The sequence below is a fragment of the Lycium barbarum genome, chromosome 1 (assembly GCF_019175385.1).
Source record: "Lycium barbarum isolate Lr01 chromosome 1, ASM1917538v2, whole genome shotgun sequence".
Taxonomy (NCBI): Eukaryota; Viridiplantae; Streptophyta; class Magnoliopsida; order Solanales; family Solanaceae; genus Lycium; species Lycium barbarum.
The window spans coordinates 169710318-169726735 of record NC_083337.1 but is presented as its reverse complement, the minus strand read 5'-3'; the positions used below and the strand labels follow the sequence as shown (position 1 = coordinate 169726735).

Here is a 16418-nt window from a genome sequence, read left to right as displayed (position 1 = left end):
CAAGGGTGCATAAAAAGTTGAGAGATTTGGTTTTGTAGTTCATTACATTTAGTCATATGGTCCTTTTACGTTAGATCAATAGAAAGGAGAACGTTTTTTTTAACTTAAATTGTAAGTGAATATAAGAGATCTATCGTTTCTTATGCAAGGCATTCAACCAATAACAAAAGTTTCAAATTCCTTGCTCCCAACAAAATATTCATATTTTCGCACAAGCATATTTGCTCTAAAACAATATCTACCTAATAACATGGAAAACATTTTACAAGAATATTTACTCTAAAAAAGAATTTAGAAAAGTAAAGTTGATACTCCCAAGTCCTAAGCACTTCCCACCTTTACTATTTTCATGCCGCTACTATTGTACTACCAGTCCACACACTAGTAATATTTTTCTTCACGCGCAGATGGGTAATAAGTGCAAAACACACGATTTGTCATGTCAACGTGAGGTATTTAGGAGACACTTTTTGGGAACCCATAGATTTTGAAAGAAATATATAAATGAACTTGTCTATAATAAAATATGGATCAGACTTTTTCACAACATGTCCAAGTCTCTTTCATTTAAAAAACAAAAAAATAAAAAAGTTCAAGAAAAATCAGAGTTCTCCTAACGCTATGAAAAACGATACAACCAAATTAGGAAACATGAAAAAACCCTATAAAAAGGTTCAGGCCTCGTTACTACCTTCCTCATTACCACCAAATTTTCACCAAAAAATTTTCAATGACTTCGCTAACGCTGCTTCCGCTGTTTTCTTTTTTGTGTTTTGTTCCTTGTTTCCTCAAGAACGGTATCCCACCGCCCCCTCAGTCTCATGACCACAAATTTTTACATTCATGAAGTTCTTCTACAAAGATCGTATCGTTTTTCATGATTGCGGCAAAAGCAAAGTTCTTGAGAAGGCACTCTTCTTTATGGATCAACCTAGCATCAACGACTACAAGCACGCCTTCTTCCATGGAAAATCTATTTCAGAGGCGTCACATCTTGTGCCTGAAGTTGTCGAGACTAGGGTCTAGGGGTGTACAAAGTAAACCGACAAACCGCTAAACCGAGTCAAACCGAGAAAAAAACCCGACTAGTGGTTTGGTTTGACTTGGTTTGGTGTTGAAAAAAAAAACCCGACCATAATTGGTTTGATTTGATTTTAACTAAAAAAAGTCAAACCGAACCAAACCAACCCGACATTACTTGTATTCAATTTTTAAATTATTTAATACATAAAAATATTTATTTGTAATGTAATTTATAAATATTTCTTAAATTTTTTCGTAGTTTTTTATCTATTATCATATTATTCAAGCTTAAACTTAGAATTTTGAACGTCAATAAGTTTTATATCCTATGGATGTTTGTAACTCAAATAAAGTCCAACCCAAAATCAACTCAACACTAATGCTAACAAAAGAAATTCAGTTTACCACTAGGAATGACAATAATGTTGGATATATATTCTTTAGTTTTGCATAATTGATTTAGAGAGTGAAAATACATAACTTAAGTTCTTTTTCTTTGTCATGTAATTAATACTTATTTAGCCGTACTTATTTTAGCATGACTTAGTATTTTTAGATTATGATCATTTTCTTTATAGCTTGTTAATTAGCAATATTTATTTTAACTGATTTTATTAGCTTTTGTTGAATATTTTAATACAACGTCATCACTCTTCTCACATTTTGTGTTATTTTCTTAAGAAACACCTTAATTATATAGTTGTATCTTACTAAGACTAAAGAAATATTTGAAGTAAAAGTTATATCTTTTGTATCAAGACTATTCCGAAAAACCCGAGAAAACCGAATAACCCGAGAAAACCCGAGGTTGAAAAACCCGAATTTTATTGGTTTGGTTTGGTGTATAATTTAAAACCCGAAGCAATTGGTTTGGTTTGGTGTTTAAAAAATCTGAACCAACCCGATTCATGTACACCCCTAGTCGAGACAGTAAAAGGTTCAGTGACAGGAGCGGAGCTATGCGTAGACCTATATTTTTACTATAGAAAAACAGTAAAGGCTGATAATATTTACTTGTGAAGTCACATACACAAATAAGCGGACGGTTTAGTGGTAATGTAGAGACTAGAGATTAGAGAAGCTCTCTCTTTCCGGTGTATAAATTAAACTTGTGCAGTTCTTTTCCTTTGGGGGTAAATTTTTTCCTTTTTGCTATCATACAGAATATATATAGAATTTCTTTTAACACTTTATATTTTAAAAATAAAATATAAAATTGATAAATCAAATAAGCAAAAAAGCAAACCGCATTCTCCCGATACTTGCTGCTACCATTATTTTACATCATTTTCTTTCACAAAGCCAAACCCAAAATTAGATTTTCAAAATATACTAATACTTGTTGCTAGTTTAATGGTTGTTATCAGGACTGGTTCAAGGGTGAAGCTAGTGAAACCTTTGCTTTAGCCCCCCAAACTTTTGAGGCCCAAAACTTTTACGGATGAATTTTATGATTTTATTTTTTCTTAGACAATATTAAAGATTGTAAAAAGAAGTACAAAATTTTATATAATAAAAGAAGGGAAAAAACTATCTCCTTTTTAAGAGAAATATTTTAGAACTTTAAACGAAATTACTCAAAATCTTCATATTATTAAATAACGTTTTTACAACAACATCTAAGGTAATGTATTTAAAACACACATGACTAACATCTTATTAACTTGAATTAATCCTCACTATTATAAATATTAATAATAATGTTACTATGTAAAGTAAATGCAACAATTATAAAAAAAAAAAAAAAAAAAAAAAAACCTTAAAGGCAAGACTACATTTTTATTTTTATGTATGTGTATATTTTAAGGTTTCGGATTAAAATTTAGCTTTAGGCCATTAATTTTATTGATACGCCCTTAGTTGTTATACATTAGCTTGAGTTCGTTGTCCTGTCTTAAAATTCCGAACCCCCAGATCTCAAAAATCCTGGCTTCGTCTCTGTTCAGTGCGAAGACTCGTCGATGTGCCTGGAGCGAGAACTATTATTATTTCTGAAATTCTGCCCATCGGATGTCTCCTGGATATTGGACTTTGTTTCCCGAGGGAGATTCAATTGGCAAAAACATATGCCACAGGGGACTGAATATGTTCTCAAAGCTTCACAATGATCACCTTTGGCAAGCGATTTTCGAGTTACAGTTGAAATACCCTGATGTCCACATCATATCGGTAGATTACTACAAAGCATTCATGGCTGTTCTTAAAAACCACAAGTGCGGAGAGGAAGGAGGTGCTACGTGTTCTGATAGGGCTTCATATTTACATTGGAATGCATTTCGATTGGCCCCTGAGGCTTTGGAGAGCGTGATCGATACCGTGCTCAGCAAGAAAGTATTTGTATTCCCAGAATTCAAGTTTGGAGAAGAAACAAAAGCAGCAATAACAAGGCATCATTCCAAGATTCATGGAGGACGACTTAGAGGTATGTCTTCTATTCTTAAGCGTTACTCTTCGTCTAAGCCAGTTTTTTCTGTATTCAATTCAATAGCACTCCATTTTGGTGACGAGGATAGAGAATTTTGAACATCTTCTTGGTCGTTATAGGGTTTACATGTTTTCTAGTTCGTTCCTTTTTTTTTTTTTGAACATCTTCTAAGTTGTTATTCTTGATGTGTTTTCTATATAACTAGGTCGTCCAAAAAACAAAAACAAAAAAAAGAATAGGTTCTTTTACTTTTTCTAGTTTGTTCTTTGTGTGTTTCTTAACTAGGTCCTCCAAAAAACAAAAAGAAATGAGTCGTTTCACTTTTTCTAGTTTATTCTTTATGTGTTTCCTATATAACTAGATCGTCCAAAAAAAAAATTGTTTTACTTTTTCTAGTTTGTTCTTTGTGTGTTTTCTTAACTAGGTCGTCCAAAAAACAAAAAGAAATGAGTCGTTTCATTTTTTCTAGTTTATTCTTTATGTGTTTCTCCTATATAACTAGGTCGTCCAAAAAACAATAACACAAAAAAATAGGTCGTTTCATTTTTTCGAGTTTGCTCTTTGTGTGTTTTCTATATAACTAGACCTTTCCAAAAAAAAAAAAAAGGCCGTTTCATTTTTTCTAGTTTGTTCTTTATTTGTTTCAATATAACTAGGTCTTCCAAAAAGCAAAGAATGAAGAAAAATAGGTCATTTCACTTTTTCTAGTTTGTGCTTTGTGTGTTTTCTATATAACTAGGTCTTTAAAAAAAAAAATAGGTCGTTTCACTTTTTTTAGTTTGTTCTTTATGTGTTTTCTATATAACCAGGTCGTCCAAAAAACACAAAAAAATAAAAAATAAAAATAAATCGTTTCACTTTTTCTAATTTATTTTTATGTGTTTTCTATATAACTAGGGTCGTCCAAAAAAAAAAAAGAAACGTCATTTCACTTTTTCTAGTTTATTATGTGTTTTTCTATGTAACTAGGCTGTCCAAAAAAAAAAAAGGTGTTTCACTTTTTCTAGCATATTCTTAAGTATAAGTAGTTTTTTTTATAGTCCGTAGTTTGTGAGTTTTTCTAAGTACTTCTGGATTGTTGGGCTATTATTTGTACTTTGATGCTACTTTCTTATAGGCTTTTACATAAAAAATCTTGAGTGCTGCTTGGTCTTTTGGGTCTTGACATGTTAAGATTAGATGTGTTTAGATATTAAGGGTTGATTAGATGGATTTATAAGACAGAAGAAATTGGTGGTTAAAGAATAAATACTGGAGATTTTGGATCTTTGATAGGCTGATTTTAGATATAGGCTTTTGTGGACCTAAGTCTGATTGTGCTTTGAGGCTATATTTTTTGTGGGTTAAAAAGGATCTTGATGTTTAGCATATTTTAGGCTGAAACTTGAAACAACGAGCTTGTGGAAGACTGGTAAAGAGAAATGACTGAGAATGTTGTTATTATAGGTTTGATACAGAGATATTGCGCTTTGAGGCAGTTTATTTTTTTAGTTTTAGGCTTTTGAGATACGTAGATGATGTATATAATATATATATCGCGATGAGCTGATTTTTTATAGTTGTTAAGGACCTATGTTTATTGTGCTTTGATGCCATACTATTTTGGGATTAATAAGATCTTTTTTACTTTTTTGATTCTTTGGGCTATGATATATTAGGCTGAAATTTGGGTAGAATGGTAGTGTGTGTCAGATGATGAAGCATGTTCGAGGCTTTGTTATTAGGTTTCTGATGTAGAGAAGAAGGATTTGCTATTAGGCTTGAATTGTTCCTAGATGATAATTGATACAATGTTTAAATGTAATTTATCAGTTAGATATGAGGTTATGAGGTTGTGGTCCCACAGGTTGATTCTGAATAGTTGAATTAATGGGAGACATGCGTGTCGAGCCTTCTTTTTTTTTTGGATTTTGAGCCAAAATGAGATATTTTATGAATACCTACTTATATTTTTTTTCTAAAATCTCAGTTGATTTTATACGATTGTGCAGTGGATTCAGACCAGAACTCCATTTTTTGTGTATGCTGGCTATCTGTTGGAGGTCATTTCACACACTTTTCACTTTCTAAACCCCGAGTCAACGTGATGTTGTAGTGTTGCAATTGTCATAATCACTGGCATGGGTGAAGTAGAAGTCTACCCTGCTTTATTAGATCCGTTACAGTCTGAAGAAGGCTTTGGTTTTAGATTCGAAGTTGGTGCTTTGTGATTGGATATAAAGTTGATAATATAGATCAATAAATTGGCGAGGGACAGAGAAAGCAATAGAAAGGGCAGGTGAAGCGCCAAGCACTACAAAATGGGTGCGTGATTGTGATTCCCAAAGGGTCGTACGTGAGTGAGCCTTTTGGAGCCTCACTAGACTGAACTTAAATGCTAAATACATATCTAAAGATTATCTGGGACAATGGGATGAATTTATGAACTTAAAATGCTAAATCTATATCTGACAGAATTCATCCATCACAACATAGGTAGCGTATGAACTTAAATGCTAAATCCATATCTGATTGAATGCTAGGCCTTCTGCACCCATTGGCCCACCATGTCTCAGGTTGAGTATCCCTAGGACCGAGTGAGTGAGCCACTATTGGAGTCTCACGAGTTCCTCCAATTACTTGAGGACTATATTTCTACTGTTAAACCAAGAACTTGGTTGCTTAACCGGAAGTCGACGACTGAAGTCTTTGGATGACTTTTTCAAAATATCCATTCTTCACTCGCAGCTGGGGTAGGTGAAACCTAATTCATGTACGTGTATTATACTTGAGCAGTACTCTTTCATTGGATTTGATCCTCTTCTGCCCCTCACATTTTCTGAAGACAGAGAAATGGCTACATTCTAGTTGATTCGGACTGATCCGATGCCCTTCTATGGAATATCTGAGATTCTGAAAATTTTTCGAGATATAACTATGTTAATTCGTCTTTGCAAATCCAACAATATGAAGGCTCACGTATTCTTATCTTTAGTTCAACACTTCAAGGCAACCTATTTGGGTAAGGTGACTTGTCTATGATCGCATTGTGATGGCATGTCATGCTAACCCCAACCTCAAGAACAAAAAAGAAAAAAAAAGTTTTTTAACTCCGCCTGTGTGAGTCTTACTGTAACACACAGCCGGTCCTAAGCCCGGACAAAGGAGGAGGGTTTATTGTATTAGAAATCTGATCCTTCAAATTCTTAACCAGTGTGTTTCCTTTCTTAATCTGATTCTATTATGATGAATTTATTGTTCTCTGTTTTTTTTTTTAAGTGCTTCTTTTCGGGGCACATTAAAGAGTACACTTCTGCAATGTGTATGTCTGGTGATGATATTTTGCTTTGCCAGTTTGAAGTGCTTCTCCTCACCCATGGCACTTTCTAAGGCTTAAGGTCTAGTGAGTTGCACTCTTCTTTTACAAGGTTGCTAATTAAGAGCAAAAGATTATGCTAGTAAAACTCACTTCTGTACTGCTTAAAGCATTCAATCTAGTTATCTAGAAGTGTCCGGTAATTTCTATAATCTAAACTAGTCAACCGCCTTGTTCTTTCAATTGTTGACATAATAAGAATATTTAATTTCCATCTCTTTGCAACATTTCCTGATCAGTAGGATAACTTTTCCAACAATCCCTCTTTTACTTAGTCTCCAGCAAATCAATTCTTTTTTAATACTATCTTTGGATTGTTGAAAGAGCAACTTCAATATAGAGTTTGACAGAATGTCTTAGCACGGAAATAATACCAAAATGATGCTAACATCTGTAAATGAACATATGCGTTGAGCAAATGCCCTCAATATATGCCTAACAAACCATAGACAGCTTCAAAACTAGTTTTAGTCTAACCAATCTACTATTATCACTTTGTGGGAAGTGGAACAATTAGGCCAGGCAAGTTCAGCCACATGTTACAATGGCAATATCTTGGAGAAGAGCCTTCCTCCTTTGACCAAAACCAAGTGCTCTGGTGGCAGCAACATTCAATATACCTTGCAGCTTTTTCACAATAAGAGTAGCCAAAGCTTCTCCAGTTATGTCTCCAGCAATAATGAGCAGAGTGGCTCGTAATTGCGTTGCCTTCTCCAAGAGGGGCATAATATCCTTGATTGCTGATATCTCGTGATCTGTAAACAACACTTTACCATTCTCAAATTCAAGAACTACTTTCTCCTGGTTGGTCATGAATTGTGGGGGAGATATATCCCTTGTCAATCTGCAAACAACGGAGCAAAGTTTGTGTTAACATATATTACAGGCTGGCAGAACCATAGTGGGTTCATGGGTTCAACATAATCTACAGTTTCCGTCCCAAACCCTATGTATATATGTGATAACCCCACATTCTCAACTTAGAACCCACGACATCTAAACCTTGGATCTCCAACTGATGACAGTTAAACTATCGACCAAACAGAAAAAAACAGTAGAGAAAAATAGGTGGGTTTGGTATGAAGGAAAATGTTTTATTGGAAAACACGTACATTTCTTACTTATTTTCTGGTGTTTGGTAAGTAAGTAAAAAAATATTATATCAAAAGCATTTATAAGTAATCTAGCAAAACACTATGGAGGTGAGAGGCAGGGAGTGGGGATTGGGCGGTGGGATGGTAAAGGGGTGGGGGCTGGGGGCATTGGGTGGGTGGGAGCAGACAAGTAACTTGGAATGTCTCTTATGGAACTTTTTCCCTATTTTTATTAGGAAAGTCATTTTCCTTTGAACTTTTTTTATTTTTTTTGGTAAAGTAATAAAATTTCATTAGTAAAGAATCAAGAAGATGCAAGGTTACAGATGGGCTTTCCTTTGAACTTGTTTTCCTAGGGTAAATGTTTTCCAAAACATTTTGATCAACCTAAATATGGAAAAATTGAAAAATATTTTCCTCCATACCAAACACACCCTCATTCTCGTCTAAGTAGGTACATACCTCCATCACTTCTTCAACACAAACAGTTGTTTCAAAGGAACAGGATGACTAAATCGATAGAACACCATCAGGACTAACTTTGTCAATTGCATCAGCATCATGGTTCTGATTTCATCATTATTTCTAGCATAGACAGACGCGATAGCTGGTGGGAAGAGACAATTATTTGCAAAACACTAGGGGTCGTTTGGTTTGGAGACAAGTTATGCTGGGATTAGTTATCCTGGTATTATTTCTTATTGACTATTTGGTTTGTTGTATTAGAAATAACACGCATTCCATAATTTCTAAGAAGAAGTTTTTGTTTACAAAAATATCCTCCAATCTGGCAGGTAGAAAAAGCGTTTAAGGGACCTTAGGGGTATTTTTGTCATTTTTGTTATTTTATCCAGGGTTTGTTAATCCAGTACTGTTATTCCACCCTATGGCAGGTATAAGTTATAACAGGATTGGTGTTTAACTTATACCAGGATTAGTAACCAAACAATGATAAGGTAGTACTAAAATTTTACCCAGGACTATTTATGGTTGTACGACATACCAAACATTCCTTAATTGCCATCCGCCGTAACAACAACAAACGAAGGAAAATTAATTACCTTTGATGTCATCACGACCTTTAACAGGCCTAGCCCTCCTTTTCAGCATTGCAATCAAAGCATTTACAGTTTTGTCCATGTCCTTCTTCAGAGAGACTGGATTTGCACTAGATGTAACACTTAAAGACCAAGTTTAATGATTTCCAGGGTAAGAGCTGATGCAGTTGTTGTCCCGTCACCAGCAGAATCGTTGGTTAGGCTTGCAACCTTCACCATAAATTCCGAAGTTCCAGTACACAAATCAAGGAGTAGGATAAATATGACAATTGCTGTCTGTACTTAGAGCAATTAATTAGATTCAGGATAGATTCAGTGATCTTCAGGGAAGCAAATAACCAACCTCTCTGATAAGGGTGGCGCCTGCTTTTTCCATGGCATCAGCTAGCTCTATGTCTTGACCAATCATGACTCCATCATTAACCACTCTTGGGGTATCATAGTCATCTAAAACCACATTCTTCCCTATAGGAAAGTAATCAGGAGTTAAAATCATATGAACCAAGCATTACAAAAGGACCATAACAGACTTAATCAAATAAACAACTGATTTTGAAAAAGCAGCTGGTATAGCATGAAATCCCCAGTGTTGGGTCCATCCCATAATTTGAGGAAGGAAACATCTCCCTCATTTTAAGGAAGAAAACATTTCCCTTGTTTTGAGGAAGAAAACATATTCCTTGTTTTAAGGAAGAAAACATCTTCCTTGTATTTGACAAATTGTCAAGTGCTTGCTTGAGTCACAAATGACATCAATAGGTTCATTTCATCCCTATAAATAGGGAAGCCTTCTATCATTTCTAGCATCACCAAGAGCAAGAGAGAAAAACAGTAAGGAAAACACTTGAGTGAGATATAGGTATTCAGTTTAGGATTGGTTTTTTGTAATGGTTGAGTGTGAGAGTTGCTCCTTCTATTGTAATTCTGTTCCGGTTATGAATAGAAGACTTTTTCAATCCTAACAGTGGTATCAAGAGCTTGGTTAATCTTCCAGGCCAATCTTTTAAAGTTTCGTAAAATTTTCAATCAAAAACTTTTTGTCCCAAAATTGTGCTCGGAGTATATTATTACAAAGATCTCGTTCCGAGGATTCCGAATATATATTTTTCGGAATTTTTTGACCATCGGAAGGCCTCCAAAAGTCCAGTCAAAGTTTCTCTGTCCACCATCGCCGCCGCCGCTCCGCCACCTTCCGGCCACCAGCTCGCCGGAGAAGACGACCGGAGAAACCCGATACGACCAACCCGTTTTGTCCAGACCAACCCGTTTGACTAGAACCAGATCTGGTCAAAGTCCAATTGCTACACATCCTTTTGTTGACTTTTTCAACCAGCCAGTGGTTAAACCGGCCCGGTTCGGTTTGAATTAGTGCAACCCGGTTCACTCTGTTTTTGTCCGGTTTTCAGATTGGTCAGACCGGTTCCCTAGGTTTTTGACCATTTCGGATTCAACTGTGAGTCCCGTTTTCCCTGATTCTGCTTCCACAGTCCAGTACAAGCAGATTAGGTGCACTTTATCATGGAGAAATCATCATCGGATACCATGATTCCGCTAACATCCTCAAATTATAACATGTGGAAACCTCGTATGGAGGACTTGTTAAATTTGAAGGATTTAGCCGAGCCGCTCGAAAATAAAGGTGCCAAACCCGACAAGAAGACAGACGAAGAATGGGCAAGAATGAATAGGAAAACGGTCGCACAAATTCGACAGTGGATTGACCATAGTGTATTCCATCATGTCGCGCAGGAAACGAGTGCTTACAAACTTTGGGAAAAGCTTGGGAGCATGTACCAAGCAAAAACGACTCGAAATAAAATATTATTGATGAGGCGATTGGTAAATCACAAGCTACGTAGCGGTACCTCTATCACAGAACACACAAGTCAGTTCCAAGATCTCGTGAACCAGCTAAGTGCAGCCGAATGGGTTCTCAAAGATGAGGAGCAAGCAATCTTGCTCCTAAGTTCTCTACCTGATAGCTGGGAGACTCTTGTCGTCACTCTCAGTAATTCCGCCCCCAATGGTAAGGTGACCATGCAGATGGTCACAGACGCCTTAATAAACGAGGAATCACGAAGAAAAGAAGCCGGGGTAGATCAATCATATGCCCTTGTTTATGAAAATAGTGGACGTAACGGAGGTAGAAGCGGAGGTAGAGGAAGAGGTCGAGGCAAAGGTAGAGGTCGAGGTCAAAGTAGAGGAAGATCTCAAGTTCGAGGGAGATCACGAGAGCGGGGAAAGTCCGTCGATACCAACACTTGGTTCGAGGGCTATTGTAACTATTGTGGCAACTATGGCCACAAGAAGGTGGAGTGTCGAAAGCTTAAACGGGAGCAGCCTCAAACTAACCAGAGTTCGGGAAAGGAAGATGGTGAGACCATGGTCACCGTGTCACCAGACATTGCACTTGTTACATGCGGAGAGGAAGCATGCCTACACGTGGGCACAAATGATATTGAGTGGGTGATTGATACTGCTGCATCATTCCATGCCACTCTACACCGGGATTTGTTCAGTACTTATAAATCTGGAGACCACGGCGTTGTGAAGATGGGCAACACCAGTTTCTCGAGCATTGTTGGCATTGGTGATGTGCACATAAAAACCAGCAATGGAAGCTCACTTGTGTTAAAAGAGGTTCGTCATGTTCCGGATCTGAGATTGAATCTGATCTCAAGAGTAGCTCTGGATCGACAGGGGTATGGAAATCTGTTCAAGGATGGTACGTGGAAGCTGTCCAAAGGCTCTATGGTTATTGCTAGAGGACATATTTGTGGTACTCTTTACAAAACCAATGTAAAGTTGTATCGACCGAGTCTCAATGCAGTTGAAGAAGAGACATCGCCAAACTTGTGGCATAGATGATTGGGCCACATGAGTCTGAAGGGATTGACGACTCTTGCAAAGAAAGAAGCCATCTCAATAGATAAAGACGTAACTTTGGATCCCTGTGATCACTGTTTATTCGGGAAACAACATAGAGTTTCTTTCAGTTCCACCAGAAAGAATCGTTCCGAGTTGCTGAGCCTTGTCCACTCTGACGTGTGTGGACCCATTGAAGAAGAATCTCTTGGTGGTAGCAAATACTTCGTGACATTCATCGACGACGCATCACGGAAGGTTTGGGCTTATTGTCTCAAATCGAAGGATCAAGTATACGATCGTTTCAAGACATTCCATGCTATGGTAGAAAAGGAGACTGGAAAGAAGCTGAAATGCCTCCGATCCGACAATGGAGGCGAGTACACTTCCCGGGAGTTTTTTGCATATTGTGCTGAACATGGGATCAGACATGAGAAAACGGTGCCACGAACACCACAACATAACGGTGTAGCTGAAAGAATGAACCGCACTATTGTTGAGAAAGTCCGATGCATGCTCAGTATGGCTAAACTGCCAAAGCCATTCTGGGGCGAAGCTGTTCTGACAGCTTGTTATCTTATAAACAGGTCACCTTCAGTCCCATTGAACTTTGAAGTTCCAGAAAAGATATGGTCTGGGAAAGATATTTCATATTCTCACTTGAAAGTGTTCGGGTGCAAGGCATTTGTGCATGTATCCAAGGAGTTGAGGCAGAAGCTTGATCTCAGATCAACTCCGTGTATCTTTATCGGCTATGGAGATCAAGAGTTCGGATACAGGCCATGGAGGAAGAAATGAATTCTTTACAAAAGAATCAAACATATGAGTTGGTGAAACTTCCTCCGGGAAAGAAGGCCTTGAAGAACAAATGGGTCTTCAAGCTCAAGAAAGATGCTAGCGAAAATATCGTGAAGTACAAGGCAAGGCTCGTAGTCAAAGGTTTCTAACAGAAGGAAGGAATCGACTTTGATGAGATTTTTTTGTCGGTTGTGAAGATGATGTCTATCCGAGTGGTTCTCGGATTGGTGGCAAGTATGGATCTTGAACTTGAGCAGATGGACGTGAAAACAGCTTTTCTGCATGGTGATTTGGAGGAAGAAATATACATGGAGCAGCCCGATGGTTTCCGAATCCCAAAGAAAGAGCATCTCATTTGCAAGTTAAGGAAGAGTCTCTACGGTCTCAAACAAGCCCCAAGGCAATGGAACAAAAAGTTCGACTCATTCATGCTGAAACATCAATACAAAAGAACAACTGCAGATTATTGTGTGTACTTGAAGAAGTTCCCCGATGGAAAATTTATCATCCTTCTGCTCTATGTGGATGATATGCTAATAGTAGGCCAGGATGCAACTATGATCAACAACTTGAAGAAAGATTTGTCTAAGTTCTTTGATATGAAAGACTTAGGCCCTGCACAACATATCTTGGGCATGAAAATCATTCCTGATCGAAAGGAAAAGAAGTTGTTCTTGTCACAAGAGGAATACGTTGAACGCGTGATCAAAAGGTTCAACATGAAAAATACCAAGCCTGTTGGTACTCCACTAGCAAATCACTTCAAGTTGAGCAAGGAATGTTGTCCTTCTTCTGAAGAAGAAAAGAAGAAGATGAAAGCAGTGCCCTACTCTTCAGCAGTTGGAAGTTTGATGTATGCAATGGTGTGCACAAGGCCAGACATTGCTCATGCTGTCGGTGTTGTGAGCAGATACTTATCAAATCCAGGAATAAAACATTGGGAAGCTGTCAAGTGGATACTACGGTACCTGAAGGGTACATCCAGACTATGTTTGTGCTATGGGGGAGCTAAGCCGATTTTGGAAGGTTACACTGATGCTGACATGGCAGGAGATTATGATAGCAGGAAATAAACTTCGAGTTATATATTCACATTTGCAGGGGGAGCTGTGTCATGGCAATCCAAGTTACAAAAGTGTGTAGCACTATCAACCACAGAAGCCGAATACATTGCCGCAGTTGAAGCTGGGAAGGAGCTTATGTGGCTGAAACGTTTCCTTCAAGAACTGGGTTTCCGACAAGAAGAATACACAGTTCATTGTGATAGTCAAAGCGCTATGGATCTCAGCAAAAATTCGAGGTACCACTCACGCACAAAACATATTGACGTTCGATATCACTGGCTCAGAGAAGCAGTCGAGCAACATAAATTGAAGCTCTCCAAGATCAACACAAACGACAATCCTGCAGACATGCTGACCAAGGTGGTACCGAGAGACAAGTTCGAATTGTGCAAAGAACTTGTCGGCATACACTCAAACTAAAAGCCAGTGTACCCTCCTTCAGGTGTATGGAACTGGAGGGGGAGATTTTTTGGGTCCATCCCATAATTTGAGGAAGGAAACATCTCCCTTATTTTAAGGAAGAAAACAAGGAAGAAAATATTTCCCTTGTTTTGAGGAAGAAAACATATTCCTTGTTTTAAGGAAGAAAACATCTTCCTTGTATTTGGCAAATTGTCAAGTGCTTGCTTGAGTCACAAATGACATCAATAGGTTCATTTCATCCCTATAAATAGGGAAGCCTTCTATCATTTGTAGCATCACCAAGAGCAAGAGAGAAAAACAGTAAGGAAAACACTTGAGTGAGATATAGGTATTCAGTTTAGGATTGGTTTTTTGTAATAGTTGAGTGTGAGAGTTGCTCCTCCTATTGTAATTCTGTTCCGGTTATGAATAGAAGACTTTTCCAATCCTAACACCCAGGCCACGCTAGTTGCAGCAATGCTAGGGGAGATAGATATATAACATTGATACACCTGCTACATGTCTCATGTTTAAAGACTTTGCCTCCACAGCCACAGGTATGGTCATCAAATTCTCTACTTCAGTTCACCCCCTAAACTCACTGCATAATCAACCGGGTTCACTACCACTAAGAGTACTACGAGGCAGAAGATATCTATAGCTCTACATTCTAGAGATGTGAGAAAAAGCCCAACGTACAATGAGGTCCAGCTAATTATCTGCCTCAATGATATCTAGTTTGCAAAGAAATGAAAGAAAATAGCCATAAACGAAACAAAAACATGACGCATAGCAGTAGAAAGCCTTAAGAGCAACAATTTTCTTGTTCCTAAGGGCACGGCTACAAGTTATCATTAAAAGTGAACGGACTTGAGAACTCATAATTGTATTTCAAAACATCGAATATCAATATAAACTACTGAGTCTGTTTGATATGATAATGAAAGTCATTTTCCTGGAAAAATGTTTTCCAAGAGGAATTCATTTTCCATGTATAACATTTCCGATAGAAAGAGTGAAAATGACTTGCCTTGGCTAGGGGAGAAAGTCATTTTCCTTACATTGTCTTAAATTTACTTGCTTCAACTAACACTAAGACATATTATTAATCTCCGGTACTCGAAACATTTCTTCAAAACACTCCCTTATTCGATATTACTAAATCAAAAGTGCTTAATGCTTGGCCCCACCGCCCCAGATAGCAGAACCTGATCAATTGCCCAGCTAGGCACGATCTCTTTAATTAATCTTGAATATATTTTTTTCTGAAAATATTTCCACTCACTAGCAAAGACGCTCTACATCTAAATCCCAAATTAATCTGGTGGTTATATGAATCCACTGTATCAAAAACATTCATCATAGTTTTAAATATCTTTATTCTTGTATCAACCTGTTGCCAATAATCCTTCATATGAAATATACATGAACAGAATAAAAAAGAAAACTTTGATTGATCTGGAAGAAAACAGTGAAACAAAGGAAAACATACCCCTAGGACCTAGGGCATGTTTTGATTTCTGGTCAAATAAAATTTCGCCCGTACTACTAATCGGTCCTTTGAAGCTTTCTTGTTGAATTTCTGATTCGTCTAACTTGAAAGAGGAAACAAGTTGTCCAATAAGGAGTGAACATTTAGCAGGCTTTGGTTATAATTTTTACAAAGAATATTTGGGGATTAAACATATTTAGAGTGAAAAAGTGAAAATAAAGTTTTATTTGGAATATTCGTGATCAGTTTTATTTGGAATATTCGTGATCAAATGCTCATTTTTAAATGAAATTAAGAAAATTTCCGGGAAAATAAGTGACAAAATTCTCAATGGCCAAAAGGGTATCTCTTTGTCATTCTCAATTTACGTTATGGAGATATAGAGCCTGTTTGGATTGGCTTATAAGTTGCTTAAAAGTTGCTTATAAGCTGTTTTCAGCTTTTTTGAGTGTTTGACTGGCCAGTTTAAAGTCATTTTGTGCTTAAAATAAGCTCAAAAAAATAATTGGGCCCATTTGACTTAATTTATCTAAAGCAACTTATAAGCTGAAAACAGCTTATAGGCATAAGCCCATCCAAACAGGCTCATAGAGCCCGTTTGGATTGGCTTATAAGTTGATCAAACCAGTTTATAAGTCATTTTTAACTTAATTGTGTGTTTGGTAAAAAAAAAAAAAAAACAGCTTAGATTAAGTTAAAAAGTGCTTAAAATAAGCCAAAATCAAGAAGTTGCTTAACCCCAATTTTTTTTTTTTTTTTTTTTTTTGACTTGAAGCCATTTTGATTTGACCAACAACTTTATCCTTTTATCCCTTATATTTTCTATTAATTCTAACACTACT

At 37.0% G+C, this 16418-nt stretch overlaps 1 pseudogene; it reads right to left on the bottom strand.

Annotated features, from left to right (window-relative positions):
• Positions 1–7233: 7233 nt before the first annotated feature.
• On the bottom strand, positions 7234–10264 carry LOC132618002 (ruBisCO large subunit-binding protein subunit alpha-like; annotated as a pseudogene).
• Positions 10265–16418: the final 6154 nt, after the last annotated feature.